Source organism: Canis aureus, chromosome 8 (genome assembly GCF_053574225.1).
Source record: "Canis aureus isolate CA01 chromosome 8, VMU_Caureus_v.1.0, whole genome shotgun sequence".
Classification (NCBI taxonomy): domain Eukaryota; kingdom Metazoa; phylum Chordata; class Mammalia; order Carnivora; family Canidae; genus Canis; species Canis aureus.
This window is the reverse complement of record NC_135618.1, coordinates 11,405,605-11,423,804: the sequence shown is the minus strand read 5'-3', so window position 1 is coordinate 11,423,804 and position 18,200 is coordinate 11,405,605. Positions and strand designations below refer to the sequence as shown.

The 18,200-nt window shown below is 37.5% G+C and overlaps 1 protein-coding gene and 1 long non-coding RNA gene across 32 annotated transcripts in view; both read right to left on the bottom strand.

Moving 5' to 3' along the window:
• ADGRL2 (adhesion G protein-coupled receptor L2) overlaps positions 1-18,200 on the bottom strand; it is a 619,232-nt gene that overhangs the window by 577,032 nt on the left and 24,000 nt on the right. The window lies entirely within an intron of this gene.
• Positions 2,737-16,248, bottom strand: LOC144318019 (uncharacterized). The gene is made up of 4 exons (XR_013383884.1): positions 15,898-16,248; positions 7,646-7,735; positions 5,022-5,128; positions 2,737-2,807 (listed from the first exon to the last, which is right to left on the bottom strand). It is a non-coding gene; the product is annotated as an uncharacterized LOC144318019 (long non-coding RNA).

Sequence of the window (18,200 nt, the reverse complement as noted above, 5' to 3'; positions counted from 1 at the left end):
TTTCCCAGTAATACACTGGAAAGGCTTGGTTGGGCCACTTCGTATTTCATACTGTCCTCATTTAAAAACTTTTTTATTTTTTAATGACAGCAAGAAAGCCTAGTCTTCGAAAGCTATTCACTGTGAACTCTCTTTGTTGTGGCTGTTTTTGTTGTTACTCTGGAGCTTTCTTTTCTTTTTTGACATTTCTAAAATCTGGCTCTCAAACTCAAGAATTTGCATCTCGCTTCGTGCTTCTTGTAGCCAGGCACAGGGAAATCATCCCAAGGTTTTGTTTTGTTTTCTTTTCTTTTTTTAGGGTTTTATTTATTTATCCATGAGAGACACACACAGAGAGGCAGAGACACTGGCAGAGGGAGAAGCAGGCTCCCTGTGGGGACCCTGATGCAGGAACTCCATCCCAGGACCCTGGGATCACGCCCTGAGCTGAAGGTAGATTCTCAACCACTGAGTCACCCAGGTGCCCCAAATCATCCCACGTTTTTAATAAAGTTGTCTTTGCTATAGACCTAATGTACTAATTGAACCTGTTACGGTCAGAGAAGTGGAGCAGATGTTAAGGAGCAGCAGCTTTTTAAGAAGTTAGGATCTGGGGATCCCTGGGTGGCACAACGGTTTGGCGCCTGCCTTTGGTCCAGGGCGCGATCCTGGAGACCCGGGATCGAATCCCACATCGGGCTCCCGGTGCATGGAGCCTGCTTCTCCCTCTGCCTATGTCTCTGCCTCTCTCTCTCTCTCTCTCTCTCTCTCTCTGTGACTATCATAAATAAATAAAAATTAAAAAAAAAAGAAGTTAGGATCTGCATAGCACGGAGAAACTTTGCAGTCCCAGAGGATGTTTCTGTCAGGATCCTGCTTTATAGCACTAAGAGTAGCTGCATTAAGTCAGTGATGAGTGTGTTTGGTAGTGGTGGTGGTGGGGATGGGGTATGAGCATGTCTTTTAGAATCTTGGCTGCAGAGGAAGGTAAAATCTGTTAGACTTGAAGGCTATCATCCTTTTTGGTGCTCTTCTCTGCTCTCCAGGCCCGTGGGGTGGCAGTATCACCTCCACGGCTCTGCAGGGTGGCCTGATCCCTTAGGTTCTGTGGTTGGCATCACAGCACAAATGACCTCTGAATGCTTCGGTGTTGTTTTTACTTTGTCTTGAAAAATAGGATATTTTGCAACCAAATAACTCTGTGATCCGGTCCTAGAGAATCTCAGAGGTTCAACTGCCTCCCTGCCTTCCGTCCTGCTTTCTCAGTTCCCTTTATTTCCGACTTGCAGTGTCTCTCTTGGTATAATCGCTACACCTGGCTTCTGCTCAGGTTGGCTAAGAGTCATGATTTGCACTCATGATCTCTGTACCTGATGGTTGTGCAGCCACACAGTGGCTTCAGCACTAAGTGGGAAAATGAGAACAAATGAGAAAGGTGAGAAAATTGAGAACAGAGCTGTCTTGGCTTTTTATAGTATGGATGGGTTCAAAATTCTCAATTTTCCGAGTCTCCCTAGTTATGCTTCCTTTTGCCTAACAGCCCCTGCTTCAGCTTATCTTTTTCTTCTTGCATTTGACTATAAGCAGTAAGGAGAATTTAGGCCTCATTGTCGATACTTTACCTAGAAATCTCTTAAATATTGCCCTTCACCACTCTCATGTTCTACCTCCCCTGAAACACTAGAACACGATTCAGTTGGGTCCTCTGACATTCTATAATAAGGATCACTCCTCCAATAGCCAATCATCCAGTTTCCAATCACCTGTTCCTCATTTCCATCTGAAACCTTACTGGAGTGGCCATTAAGGAGCCTATTTCTACCAACATTCTGTTTCTGATTATGTCCACATTCTCCAGGACTATGGAAGCTGTTCCTCTGGCTCTCTTCTTTTCCTTTTGAGCCTTCACCTCACCGTTAACATCCATTTTCCTACCAACAGTCCCTTTGTAGACATCTCAGCTTTTTCAGGCATGCACCTCAAAACTCTTCCAGCCTCTCCCCTACCCCCCAATCCCGTTCTAAAGCTACTTCCACTTTTTAAGGTATGTTATAACAAAACCCCACTTCTCAATAACATCTTTGTCTCCTCAGGCTACCATAACAGAATTCTACAGATTAGGTGGCTTAAACAACAGAAATTTCTGGCCAATTTGGTTTGTGGTGAGACCTCTCTTGTTCACAGATGCTGTGTGCTCAGGTAGCAGGAAGAGAGAGGAGAGAGAGAGGAGGAAGGAGACAGGGAGAAGTTTCTTTCTCCTATTATCAGCTACATTTCTTCTAATTGGATTAAAGATCCTTATGACCTCATTTTACCTTAATTACTCTGTAGACTGTATCTCCAGATACAGTCATAATGGGGAGTGGAGCTTCAACATATGAATTTTAGGGGGACAAAATTTGGTCCACAGCAGTCTCTGATGCTGTTGTCATAGAATCTGGAATGTGGAATATGTAGAAGTTGAACAAAGATCATATCCCTGAAGTAAAGATGGTTTGCCAAATTGTTCCTTCTTCTTATGACATTATGATGCCACAAATGTGGAATAGGTGTTTACATTAGTCAAAAGGATTAGAACAACTGCACAAATGTGACTGTGACCTATTTCTGCATAAATATGATGGATAACTTTCATTTTGCAGATATTTTGCAAGCCTGAGTAAGAAGTGTTATATTCCCAGGGGAGTATCCCCCACTCCATCCCCCTTTTACCTCTTCCCTCCATCCCCGCCCTCCCCCCCTCCCCCCACCAAATACCTGTCACATTTCTCAGCATGCAATTTAGCTTTGGGTTAGCAGACAATACTTTTATAAACTTGCTGCAGAAACTGTTATGGAAAAGCAAAGTATTACTGTTGCTGTATTATATCTTGTCACAGAAAATCAAATGTGAAACAATAGAGGCTAGAACTATAAAAAATTATTTATTCATAAAATTCAGAATCCAAGAGCAGATCCAACAAAAGCTCAAATCCTTTGAAATGGTACTTAGGTAAGTGAATAGAATATATAATGAATATTCCAAACTTCATAATCTCAATTGAGTATCTAGATTTTTAGTAACAAATGTTAGAATATGATTTAAAAATTCTTTAAGCATTAAATTTTACATCATATTAGTTTCTTCCTTTCTATCTTCCTTTCTGCCTTTCCCCCTCTTTCTCATTTTTTTTTTTTATCAAGTAATTCTAAATCTAGGACAGTTATGGCTAATAGGCCAAAAGCAGCTCACCTAAATTTCCAGGTGCTGTACAGATTCTCTGACATTAATATTTATAAAAAGAAAATTGTTCTATATATGTATTTTGCACTGGGGCATTAATAGATAATTTACTTATCATTTCTCTTTCTGATATTTAGCAAAATATTAGTCTTCTCCTTACTTCTGGAAAGGGGTTATGTGTGGATAGGAATAGATGGGATAATGTAGTAGGACGCATGGCTTTCAAACTTTTGGGCCAGAGTGTGGTTCTTTAAAAACTATTATGCATTGATGGAATCTGGCTGCTATTCTTGAGATTAAATGTATCACCTTGGCTAAGAGAGAGAGAGAGAGAGAGAGAGAGAGATTATCTTGGGTGGGGCCTGGGCTAAGTGACAGACTTAGTGTTTGGGCTGCTATAGCAAAAATACCATATACTGGGTGACTCATAAACAAAAGAAATTTATATCTCACAGTTCTGGCAGCCAAGACGTCTGATATCAAAGCCCAGGGAGATTTGGAGTCTGGTTCAGAGCCGGCCATCACCTCACTATAACCTCACATGACAAAAGTGGCCAGGAACCTCTTTTTTTATAAGGCTTCAGACTTTTTATAAATCTCCACCCTCATGACCTAAGCGCCTCCTGCCTTCACACTCATATCGTGGGTTAAGTCTTCAACATCTGAAGGGAAGGGTGGTAGTGGAACATAGACATCCAATCCATCAATAACAGTGGCTTACATCTAAACCATTTTTTGAGAATAGCCCTAGATTTAGAGTTGTTTCAAAAGAGAAGTTGCCCATGTGAGTTCTAAGGCTAGGTCATGAAAAGGGTATAGCTTCCATCCGGCTCTTCCTCTCCTGCTTCACTCACTCTGGTGGAAGCCAGATACCATGTTGAGCAGCCCTGTGGAGAGGCTACATGGAAACGAACCAGGGCCTCATGTTAACAACCAGCATTAGGTTCCCAGATTAGTGAGTGAGACACATTGGAAGTTCAATCAGCTCAATGGTATACTGGTAAATGTTTTCCTGTTCTCTGAAAAAGAATGCGTGTATCTTCATTTCAGTACATGCTTGTACCCACAGTAGTTTATCATAAGCAATTTATAGTATAAACTTTGCCAATAGTAATAAAATATATAATAGTCTGTATTATAAATTCCTTATTCCTACACTTCAGCGTGATCAGTCCTACGTCTTGCAAATTTTATTATCAGTTTTTGTAATCTATCCCCAAAGAGAGCCACAATATATATCAGATATATTGATGAGTAATCAATTCAGCAAAGAAATCACTTACTAATGAATGAGTGTAGTTTTGAAATGAATGCTGGTTGATATTTTTGTTTACATTAATGACTAAAACAAAAGCAGAAAAATAAACACATAAGCTGGAACTTTACTTGTTCATCAATAGAATGAACAACTCTGCTGAATTAGAAAATAGTTTTTGAATACTGGAAAAATATTTCCTCAATTTTTTTGGTATGTGATTGACAATGTGATAGCTATGGATACAACATGCTTTTAAACATAGTCTACATTATTAACATTTTTCTGCACCACTTTCCTAAGTCTGGGCAATTAACAAAACAATAAATCAAGTCCCACTTTATAAGGTTTGTCCCTTTCTGTTGTATAAACACTCACACTATGGCCAATTTAAACCAACCTGTTTATGTCATAAAATGTGGACTTAGGAGGAGATGCACAGTAGCACAAAGCTCTATAGTATTTTCATCATATAGATAGAAAAGAATTAAATAACCTCAAAAGTGTTGATTGTAGTAAAACAGTAAAATTATTAGAAGGTGATTAGTTTTGATTATTTTTTACCTTTGATTTGGTAGAATCTATTTCTATGTTTTGATGAGCACTGGGTGTTGATATAAGTGATGAATTATTGAATTCTATTCCAAAGACAATATCACTCTGTATGTTAACTAACAAAATTAGAAAAAAAAAGTTTAAGACAATCCTTGAAAAATAATTTAATTATGAATTTTAATTTAACAACTATACAATTTAACATAGCTTCCATAACCTTCATATAACTTTAATGTAATTTAATTTTTAATACTGGCTATTTAATGTTTAGCTTGTGAAATTTCAGAAAATTTTAGAGCCCTCTTTTTTTTTTTTTCCAATTTTGATTTGTTTTGATTAATGGTTACCAAATTTTAGGCTTATAAAAAAGAGTTCTGCAAAAGGAATGTTTACGTGATGGTTTGTACATTCACTTGTACAATACTATTCAGCATAAACGTAATATACCACAAAAGTATATAATCTTTTGTTATACATTTCCTTTGTTGCTATTTTTAAAGATTTTATTTAAATTCAATTTGCCAACATATAGTGTAATACCCAGTGAAGAGCCCCTCTTTTGTAAGCCTTGTGAGCCCACTCCCCCTCACCACTGCCACTGTCCAGTCAGGGCTTTGGATGAGTAATATCCTATTATCAGACAGCTTGACAGCAACTCTATGAGGGAGCCTGAATCAGAATCATCTAGCTAAGCCACTCCCAGATTCCTGACCCATAAACCCGGTGAGGGATGAAAATGTTTATTATTGTTATAAGCCACTATGTCTTAAGACAATTTATCATGCGACAATAGGTAGCTAATACACATAGAAGCCTTATATTAGCCATAAACTCTCAGTAAAACATAAAAAAAAAATCTTATTTTCCTAAGAATAAAAGAACAAATCTTATCAAGATAAGATAAAAACGAGGTGCCTGGGTAGCATAGTCCATTCAGTGCCAGACTCTTGGTTTCAGCTCAGGTAGCGATTAAGGAGGAGCCCCACCTTGGGCTCTGCGCTCAATCTCTCTCCTCTCCCTCTGCCCTTCCCCCATTGCTCTCTCTCTCCCTAAAAAATAAATAAGTAAAACTTAAAAAAAAAAAAAAAGATAAGATAAAAAATAGAGCATAATTAATTTTGCATTTATTTTGGGAAAATTCAACACAAAAGAAAAAACATGATCTTTTTTTAATGAGAAAATGATTACAAAAACATCATCTAGCTGTTTGATATGAGTACTGAGTGTTAAGGGAAAGAAAATCACTAATTACGTGATCTGCACAGTGAATTTGGATGCTCCAAAAATAATTGTTTCACGTAGAAAATTGCTTTATGATTTTTGAGAACTTAAAAGCTGAATTTGCTGATTTTTATTTTGACTTGTTCCAATTTTCATTATTTGATTCAGACACAATATTCTTTTCATTTAAAATATTCTACCGATCACAAATTCATGGGAAACATTTGTTATATAATTAACATGGGACAAAAATTAACAATCCAAAATACTTATTGAGGTTATAAGAGAAAATACATAACATAGCCCACAAATAAGCATGGAAGTTAGTAGTTAAGGTCGCCTAAGTGAACATTGAACAACAGCATCCTTTTGTGAACAGCATCTCTTTGAATATTTAGGTTTCTCAATATGGCAAAAAGTGTTTTCCCCTCTTTTTCTTTCTCCTTTCCTACAACCTTCCTCATCTTAGGTATGCAAAATTGGGTCAATTATAAATCACCCAATTTCTAACTCTTGACTCACCCTCATCATTAATCCATGCACATCCTTCATTTATATATTTATTTTTTAACTTTTCTTTGTAATGTAATGACCCCTGGTCAATTTGTCACTAAACCCTGAAACTAAACTATTGTCAACAATTCACACTTTTTTTTTTTTTTTTTTTTTTTTTGCGTGTCTTACTTCCCTAAGTTGTCATATAATTATTTTCTATCTGAGGCATTATGGGATGAATGTTTGTGTCCTCCCTGAGTTCCTATGGTGAAGCTCTTAACCCTCAGGGTGAAGTTCTTAGAAGGTGAGGTGTCTGAGAGGTAATTAGGTGTAGAAGTGGTCATGAGGGTGGAGCTGCCATGATGGCATCAGTGACCTTATAGAGAGAAGAAAGAGCTATCAGAGCTTATATGAAGATAGAGTGAGAAGGTAGTCATATGCAAGCCAGGAAGAGTACCCTTGCCAAGAACAAAATTTTCCAGCACCTTTTCATCTTGGACATCCTAGCTTCCAGGACTATCAAAGATAAATGTCTGCTGCTTAAGCCACCCAGTGTATACTATACCATTTTATTGTAGCAGCCTGAGCTAAGACATGAAGAAACTCTACTTCTGAATTTTGTTAATTTTTTACTGGATTTAAAAAAAATAATATAGACTTATAACTATAACAAATAACTTCTTGTTAGAAGAAGACTGTTGTACAATAATAATTAAATGTAGTTATTATTGTCTTTACGTATATCTCAATTTTTTTTTTTTATTTTAGGAAAAAAAAGTACTTGCATTTTACTGGCTTGTTACTTGTTAGCACTTCTAGAAAAACAGAATGCAAACTGGAAAACATTGATGTTGTGATAAAGAGTCAGACTTTGCAAATAGAAAGAGTTAAGGTCAAATTTAAATTGCAAAACTTACTAGCTGTATGTCAGGGAGCAAGTTGGCTAACATTATGGACCTTGATTTTTTTCATCCTTAGGGTGGGGGACAATAACTGACTCCATTAGGCTGTTATAAAGGCAAAATAAGATACTAAATGCATACTTAACACATGCATTAAGAATTCAATCAGGAAAATAAAGTTTCTTAATGGAAAATTAAAATTTATTAGATTACTTCATTTCTTTTTTTTTTTTTTTTAAAAGCCCGGCTGAGGGAGTTGACTCAAATATATTTGAATTCTACTGATATCTATCTAAAATTATATCCAAATAGCCAGATGGAAACTTTCCAGCTATCGTTTGTTGTAAAATGGTGAATTGACCCATGAATCATAGTGAAGGCATAGCTTGAGATCAGTTAGTAGAATAGCCAAATTCAGACAAGGCTAATCAGTGTCTTTCAAAATCACATAAAATAAACAGAAAATTGTTGAAAGCCATGTGATAAATTAGAATACCAATCTAATTTGGCTTGGTCAATCCCAGAAAGATGGAGTTCTCAATATTTGTTGTAATTCCTATAGACTCTTAACATAGGATCTATAACATATGGACATGTAAGTGATTTTTTTTTTTTTTTTAGTGGATTAACTTGGGCATTTATAATGAGAATTTTGTTAGGGGGAAAATCTGCCGGAAATTTTGGCTGTCATTAAAATTGCCCATTCTTAAGTGCTTATGCTTGGTATATAATGATTCCAGCCCCATAGTGGGGTGTAAAATGATATTTGCTTCTCAAGGTCTATGTCCAAGAAATCTTACTGTCACTAATTCAGAAAGTCCTATTCCACTCTCAGAGAGGGTGGACGACACAGTTTGAGTAGAACACATTTGTCTAACCAACATTAACCATTCTTCATCTCCTATTTTTTCTCTTAGGAAGTAACTAGTTTTCATGCAACTCACGCTTTCCTTTCTATGGGAAAATGTAAAAACTTAAAAGTTGAACGCACTTTGTTTTTGTTTAAAATTTGACCCAAATAGATGCAATTACTAACATTTACAATAGTAATTGGTACTAATTCTCCATTAGTTTTGATGAATTTTAGCAGATAGTTACATAATGGATACATAAATATATATAACTCCCAGGGAGCTCTACAGACATATTTTTATGGAAATATAGAATCACCTAGCAATGTGATCACATGAAAGCAACATAAGTATCACTTCCATTAAAATGCATAAGAACCAGAGTAAAATAAATAGTAAACTGTTACTTCAAACCCGAGAAGAACCTACTTTTCTAAGGAGAATATAAATGCTCAGTTGGTAGAGAAAGCTGACGTTTGAAGTAAAAGACGCTTAAGTGTTTAAATGCCAGGCAATGAAATAAAAGTGTAAAAATAGGCCTACGGAAGAAACAAATCACGGTTTTCTAAAAGCCAAATCCCCCAGCTGATAAATCATTTTTGTTCTGTCTGCCCTGTGTGAATAGGCCAAAGAGATGACATGTCTTTTAAATAAATCTAGGCGCCTCTCTCATTTAAACTATCTTTGCTGCTATATTTATTCCAGGAACTAAAATAGTCCCATGACCTTTCAAAAAAACATTTTTACTCTTAAAAGAATCAATTTGAGTTTCCTGTTAAATCTAACATTTTAATTTTGTTTCTTCTACGGGCATAGGATTGAGCACAATTTTTAAGCTAGGCTGGATAATTTGGGAATGTCTTAAAACATGCATTTTACCTCAGCTCCATGTTATTTCGGGGATACGTTATCCAGAAATTATTATCCCTTCCATCAGTTGTTGCAACCACCCATTACCTTAAAAATGTAAACAAGTTTCAAATAGATGCTTAGGACTACATTAAAAATAAAATTACGCAGAATAGTAAAAATACACGCTTGTTGACAAGGTGAAGAATGAGCTTGTTTGGGAGAAGGCCTCGCTTTGAAGACCTTTAGGATTTCATTGTAAAGACCTTTGCTCCTTAAAAACATCCCATGAAAGAATGGTGGGTGATTTGAACTTATCAGGCATCAACCTAAATAAGGTTTGTTCTAGAATGAAGTTCGGTATAGACCATCTCACACTGGGGCACACATTTCCTTTCCTTTTTACCTAGGGTATGCCTCTACATTCTAAAACACCACTGAGAAAACCACTTTCTTATCTGGTGTGCCACAGACTTGTACCATCGATTTAATTTGGTCTTCACATTTTTATTGTCGTGGAAATACTGCCAAACTGTGTCTCTTTTTTTTTTTTCTTTTAATTTTAATCATAAATGAGTGTCAGAGATGGTTTTGGCCATAGATAATGTGTGAATGCTTCTTAGAATGAGTAATTTCCTTTGACACTGCAATTTAATTCCCTTCCTATTCAGCCAGGACCATGGAAAGTCCAATCAGATGACCCTGTACCCTAGAAGAGAGAAAAGATTGCTTCTGTACCAGAAGCACTCATGTGGACTCGTGACCTGGGGCAAGCAGAAGTTGGGCAAAAGGATTCTGACTCTTCAAAAAGCAGAGGCTTGGATAGTAGTGATAAGGTTAATGTATCCTCTTATTGTTAATTATATATTGAAAAAGCCTGAAAAAGACTGAATAAAAAAATCAATCTTCTTACATTAAATCTATATTTTGAAATAAGAGTTAATAGCATATTATTTGTTTATGACAGCATCTTCAAAGTACTTTCATTATAAAAAGACAGAACACTAACACATAACTTTCCAATAAAAGAGTCCTCTTGTAAAGATGATGTTATTCAAAGTATATTCTTCGATTTCTCATTTATTCATTTACTAAATGATTTTTTTTTTAAAGATGTTATTTATTCACGAGAGACATAGGGAGAGAGGCAGAGATACAGGTAGATGGAGAAGCAAGCTCTATGCAGGGAGCCCGATGCAGGACTCGATCCCAGGACCCCAGGATCATGCCCTGGGCCAAAGGCAGATGCTCAACCACTGAACCACCCAGGGATCCCACTAAATGATATTTTTGAGCACACTTTGACGCAACACTTCTTTCAGGCACTGGGTCCTGAAATGAATAAGTTCCTTTCGATAATCTCCTTGGGGGAAGAGATCAAGGTAAACTTATAATTGTAACAGGATGCAGATCATGAGTCCTGCTATCTCGGAAACATGGATACAAAATACAGAGAGAAGAGCACGGGATCCCAACAAAGCTCAAGGTTAAGCTGAATGTGGAAGAAACACTTGGAGTTTGCAAGTCAAGAAAGGAAAGAAAGGCATCCCAGGACAAGTGCTGGGGGGTGTCAGGACCGTATTGGGAATTAGGGAATCACAAGTGGGTCGGTGGGAGCTACAGCCATAGCAGTGAGTCTCACCTCGAGTAAGGAGACCTTATAAGAACTGAAGCCCTGGGAAATACCATGAAATCAGTATCAGGTGAAGGACTAAAGGAAAAAAGGAGGGAATGAGGAAGAATCAGAAAAACTTAACTTAGCCACATTTATTTGTTATGCACCGTGGTAGGAATTGGGGATACAAAATCAAGCAAGTCTTGACTCTGACTCTCAGGGTGCTTTCAATAAAGTGAGAAACACAATAGAGCAAGTATTAGGATTATAATTGTGTGCGTGTGTAGAGCATATACAGGAATAATGTGCTTAAGGCGCATGGAATCAGACAAGTTGAATCCAGATTTTTTTCAGTTATCATTAATTGATTCATTATAGTCTTAGGTAAATTCCTTATTTATTGATGTCCTTCAGTATTCTTTCTGTGAAATGGAGTGCCTGCCCTACAGTGATGTTGCAAAGATGGAACAAAATAATCCATGCAAAGGCATTAGTGCCTGGCACATATTTATTCTCAGGAAATATAAGTTATTACACACACACATACACAAGGTATTATAGGAACATAGGCTACGTCTAAATTAGAATAAAGATGAGAGAGAGAGAGAGAGAGTAAATTATGAGTTGAGTTTTATAGGATGAGTAAGTTAGTGCCACAAAGAAGATGGAGAGAATATCCAGGCATTAAAATAGCATAATGAGATGAAAGAGTAAGGAAAGAGGGAGACTCTCAAAACAAAAGTAAGAAGAGGGCATTTTGAGCCCCAGAGATCAGGAGCAGAGTTCAATGAGAGGCTTTACCACGTTTGTTAGAAGCTTGACTCTGGAGTCAGACTCGCTGGGTTCAATTTCCAGCTCTGCTGTTTGGAGGCTGTCTGAATTTAGTCAAGTGACATAATTGCTCAGTGGCTCAATTTCCTCATCTACAAAAGAGAGATACTGATATTTCCTACGGGGGTGAGAGGGTAAGGAAGTTTACAGAACATTGTCTGCATTGTGCATGCTGAATGGCTTGGAATTGTTAACTATTGTTTTTAAATTCTCAGGTTTATGGTGGAGTTAGCCCAAAGTAACATCTGGGATTGTGTGCTCTGAGCATCTTTTTCCTTTTCTTATTTAAGTCATTTAATTTCTATCACTGTGAACTCAAAGTTAGCCACCAGGTAGCATTAACCTACTACTATCAGTTCATATCTTTAGGCTTAGTCTAGACTAGATGCCAAAAAATGTTTGTTGACTGTATACTAAGAAGAGTGTTCATTGTGGTAAGTCAACATTCCTTCAGGGTAGACAATTTCTTTTTCTTTCTTTCTTTTTTTTTTTTTTTTCAGGGCAGACAATTTCTTATCAGAAAACTAAATATCTTCCCTACTTAGAGAAGGCTACTGGAAAAAAATAGGAGTTGAAGTTTGAGAGTCATATTTTCACGGACTTAAGATCTCTGGCCCTATTTTGACCACCATTTGCAAATTATCCAACTGAAGACTTGAGCAGGATCACAGAATTATAATGCACATAGTGGAACCTCCAATGACTGGGAATGACCATTTGACAAAGTCCATGTCCTAAGAATTACTTTGAACAAAAGAATAACCCCAGTATATAAGATGTATGCTAACTGCTGTTAGCAATTTGTCTGTTTTCAACCAAACCTGATAGACCAATAGCAACCTCAAAAGAAAATAGATCTGGATAATGGGGTAACTTGCTGGTGACCTTGAAAGAAGATGGTATATTAGCAGCCATAGAAGCACAAGGATGGCTCAGTCTCCTCTAATTTAAAGCAAATGGTATTTCTCTGAGAGATCTCATAATGCTAGAATGACACAGGATCCCGAAGGATCAGACCATCAAGATACCTCAAATGAAGAGATCATCTCCCCACTCCTGAGGATCATGGTATGTACAGAAGAACCTTGTTCATTGACAGCCATAGATACGTTGGCCCAGCTACACTCCATATTAACAACCCTCAGGGACCTGGGCAATGAGCACAGGGAAATTACCAAGGCAATGAACACGTATTCCCAACTCAGATGGAACACCAAGGAGATGGATACAATTAACTGGCTCGGTGAAGATTTACAGTCTCACCTGGTCATGTGTCTGGTTAATATTTGAAACTAGAAAATGATTTCTACTGAACTTTAAGACTGAAATAAATGGGGAGGTTGCAATAACTTACTGGGTAACTCTTCCTTTTTCCAGTCCTTGGTTAGTATCAGAGTCACATGCCTATTTTTATCGGTATATTTATAAAAAGCAGCATTATTACAGCTTGCACAAACAATTTTCAGAAATCCGGTTCTGAATGTTACAGCCAAGAAAGGGAGGTGAAACAGGTCTGGAAGCGGCAGATTGGCATAGTAGAGGAGAAACTCTGACAAGTCTGCTGAACCTTAATCAGAGAGGAAAGGAATGATAAAGTGAAGGTCATCACAATGGGACTCTGATAGTAATCGCTCTTGTCTCACAAACAGCCACACTTAAAGCAGCCTTGCACTTAAAACAGGGACTTGCAGCAGAGAAGGAAGTGTTAGGAAATTTTGAGATCTAGACTCCAAATAATTGTACTATTTACCAAACTAAAATTTTTCCACCTAAACATTGTTAAGAATTGCTGGACTCCCTGAGTGGGAAAGGTGGTGTCTGTTTTAACATTGCAGCCCCTGGGTTTGGTTCAGGAGTGTAGCTATTAGTAGAATTCAATAAATGTAGAGTGGAGGATGGAAGGAAGGAGTTTCAAAATCAGTGAAAACTGAGACAGATCCCTGGGGAAAAAAAAAATGCATGCATTATAGTCCTTCTTCCAAAATTGATTTTGGATGATCAATATTAGGGGAAGATAGAGACAAGAGGAGGGTGTGAGGGGCAGTTGGGATCATGCATGTAAAAAATTCCATTTGATCCTGTATTTGCTCATCTGCTCCATGGAAGGGACCTGAAGTTCTGTACACACACATTTTATTTCTTACACTAAATTGTAAATTACACTAAATTGTGTGTTTTTGTAGGCAGGGATCACAGTGTTTGGTTTGGGGGGGAGGGATTGGTTATATGGACTCCATTCTGGTATTATGTGAGTGTGTAATCAATTAATGAATGAAAGCAGGTTGGTGTACTGGGAAGACATTGGACTTAATCAGAAATTGTGGGTTCAGGATCCAGCTCTGGCTATGTGTTATTAAATTACTTTCACACTCTGAGCTTTGCAATTCCAGCTGCAAAATGAAATAATGATATTCGACAGGTTTTTTTTTTTTTTCCTTTCTTTTCTTTTCTTTTCTTTTTTTTTTTTTTTGATAAGGATTGGGTGAAATGATTCACCCCATCACACTGTTTTTTAAATAGAGAATCTCATGCAAGCATTTTTTAAAAATGTGTCTCTGTCTTGTTATCACTACAGTTATTAGGTTTTGGATCCAAACCTATTTGGCGTCCTCTTTTGGCTCTTCCTTGTCTCAGTCCTTGACATACCCCACTTCCTTTAATTGCCACCTTTGACATTTTTCTTTTGCTTTTCCCAGGACACTCTTCCTTGTCCCTCAGCTTCCACAGTCCTCCTCATGACCCTCCTGTGAGAATGCTAACTGTCTGCCTCTGACTGGCAACTAATCCCTCTAAGGTGTTGACTGATAATCAATGTGTGATAATGACTTCAGGCAGAGGTGAACAACCATTTTTTACAAGTGCCAATTCTGTGTTAATGGGCCATATTAAAAAAAAAAAAAGTATAGTAAAAGTCATCTGAAATCCTACTACCCCTTGATGGCTCTTTTTAAATGTTAGCAAACTACTTTCTTTATTTTTTGTTTGTTTTATTAATACCTTGGGGGAAAATCTATTCATGTAACTTATCAGTATATTGGCCAGGAAATCATAACTAAAATTGGCGTTTCTTCTAAGTCATTGAAATGGTAATATCTGGATAGACTTGGGGAGGTTGCGACAAGTAAGTCACTTTCTAACCTTTGATCCTAAAATCAGCAGTGTTTAAAAGGAATGAAACTGGTATGGTAGAAAGACTGGCTCATGAGTCAAAATAATAGTCAATTATAGCTAACACTTTCGAGAATTTATCGTATGTAAAAAAAAAAAAAAAAAACAATCCTGTAACATGTACTTTACATGCACTGTCTAATTAATGTTCATGAGATTCCTAAAATCTAGGTATTGTTCTTAGAGATGAAGAAATCAAGACACAGGGAGGATGAGCCGGGCCTCACAGCCAGCAAGTAGCAGAACCAGATCGAAGCCTAGGCTGGCTCTCCAGAGCCGGTGCTATTAACCGTATGCTATTCTGAGATATTGGGAAAGGTTCCCTATTTGCTGCTTCTTTAATCCTGTCATGACAGCTCGATCTGGAGGCTGGGATTGCAAGCAAACCTATATCCAGGCAAAATTGGATGGGGGTTACTAATAATGTATTATGTATTCTTCTCTTGACTAGAATCTAGTAGAGGGATTTATGTTTTCATATTCTGCTGTATAAACAGAGATAGTGAAATCATTTTGTAGTTTGGTTAAATTACCATACACATTTTACTGAATTTATTTCGGTAAAAAATATCTCAGAAGAAAAAGAAAACTGGAGATCACCGCCACTCCCGCCACTACCATGATGGCATCACAATTGCATGATGACAGTAAGAATTATAATGATATATTACTATTATTGTTGAGGGCTTATTGTAATTATTGAGGTGCTGAGTTAGGCCCTCCGTATTCACTATGTCATTCAACACTCACAAGATTTGTGAGGAGTAGGTTATTATGACTTCCATTCTACTGAGGAAAAGTGAAGCTCACAGACAGGGTCTCACAAATAGAAAAGGATGGAGCACAGATTTGAAACCAAATGTGCTCAAATGTGGCTTTGGCTACATTGTCACACTGGTTTTTCCACCTGCCATTCCCCGTTGAACAGGTCTTGCTCTACACAACTCTCTGACCTCATCTGGTCCCACATGTCCTCCCTTGATCACTGAGCACCAGACACGTGGGTCTTCTTTCTGTTCTTCAAGTGCTCTTTCTGTTGCTGCTCCTCTGAATGGGATGTTCTTTCCTGAGATCTTCCGGTGTCTGCTCCTCCTTGTCACTGAGATCTCAGCTCAGGGTCACCTCTTCAGAGAGGCCTTCCTGATTACCCGAGTGAGGCCTCTCACTCCTAGTCACTCTTCCTCACATTACCCCAGAAAAACTCTCCTCTTAGGACCAACTATCCAACTGGCTTTTTTGTTGTTGTTGTTGTTGTTTTGTTTCCCTGTTTACTGAATGTCTCTGCTATTTAGAATGTTCGTAAGGGCAAAATAATGGTGACTGTCCCGTAATGTCACAGTAAGCATTTATTGCATGAATGAAGGGATGATGGATGAATGTGTTCTGGAAGCCCATGTCTTTTCCAGATCTGTCTGCCTGCATTTTTGACCGTATGACTGGCCAACCTACCTCACACCATAGTGATTTTTCCAAGCCATTGTGGTTAAGGGAGATGTGAAGGGCGGCATTTAGCCACCTTCTGTATGTGATTTTTGAAGGAAGTAGACACCTAAGTGTCTCATGATCATAGGTATATGAGCTCATAGGTATATTAATGCTCATAGGTATATTAAGTTTCCATATTGAGAGAGGTGCTGAGCTAGGTGCTGTCAAAAGTAGAAAATTTAACTAACATTTATTTGGTACCAAATGTATGCGAAACCTAGATTATGTTTTCATCTACTTAAAGAAAAAAGGTTATATTCCACACATCCCTTATGCTCTGCTCTAGGAAATGTCAAACAAGTCAAAGAGATAATCATTTTTATGGAAATTGAAGAAAATATGTCATCATGGGAAAGGTAGGAAGCTGTGTAGTATTAAGGATTATGGAGTCAAGGCTACATGGAGTCAAAGACCAGATATGCTATAGAAGACCCTATGAGGAAAGTCTCCTGTGATCTGCAATTCACAGACAGGGAAAGTGAGGCTTAGTGAAATGAAGTAACGTGCTCCATTAGGTAGGTTGATAAACTGAGACAAGGACAGAGGCTGATTCCAGAGCTGTGTATCTAGTCATTCTGCTCTAATTTTGAAATGCCTAAAGATGCCATTCGAATTGAAAATATTGAAAAACTTCTATCCAAACTTATATTACTCTATTGGAGCTCTGGGACATAACTTAAAACAGGAAATCTTCCTGATAAGAGTTCAGAGTCAAAATGCACCAAGGGTATGGACTATGGCAGGACGTTCTCCTGTCTCTCACTTTTCGTTAAGATTGAAAATGACACGTTTTTGCATGGGAGGGGGCTGACATGGGGAACACTTAGCTCTGGAAGACTAGGAAGGTAAGAGAGGTGCCTGGGGTAAAGGCAGCTAAAAGGCTCAATCCTCTGGTTTGATGCTGGCTTAGGATCTGAGAATGAAGTAGACAAGGGCTCCTTGGTATTTCTCCACTTTTTCAGCCTACCTTTTCTACGTAAGAGAGTAGATTCATGACAGGAGCCTCAGTTGGTAATAAAAACTGTGCGTTTAGGTTATTTCTCTTTGAGTCCTCCATGTAGCTGATAGATATTAAGCAAAACCTTAGCATAATAAATGCCACTAAATAATTTATTCCAATGTCCTCCTTTTACAACATCATAATCAATGTCTTTAAGGTCTAGAGAGGTTTCTTGACTTGCCCAAAACTATACAACTGGATGATGGTGGAGTTCATTTCAGAAACTAGTTTCTAAATTCTCAGTTCAAAAAAAAAAAAAATCTCAGTTCACTGTTCTTTCTAGTGTTGGACTGTAAGGTCACTTCATTGTGAAATATCACAATCTCATGATGGTTCATTTTTTCTCTGAGGAAAAAGAAACCAAAACAAAACCAGAGACAAGCATACAGTTTTATAGAATGAAACAACATAAACAAGAACTTCTGAACTCAATGTTTTCAAATTTCATATATAAGTCTACCTCCCTCCCTCTTTTTTTTTAATTTAATTTTTTTTTTTTTTTAAATTTTAAAGCAGGCTCTATGCCTCAGGCTGGAACCCAATATAAGGCTTATCAGGACCCTGAGATCAAGGCCTCAGCTAATATCAAGAGTCAGATGCTTAAATGACTATGCTACCCAGGTGCCCCCCCCTTTTTTGTTCTTCTCTCTCTTTTTAAAGCAAATCTTCTTGCTTTGATGTTTTACTAGAGGAAATAAGGCAAAAGGCACTTATGTTATGGGTTTTTGGTTCAGTTGCATACGATTATTACTATGCACTTAAATATGTAAT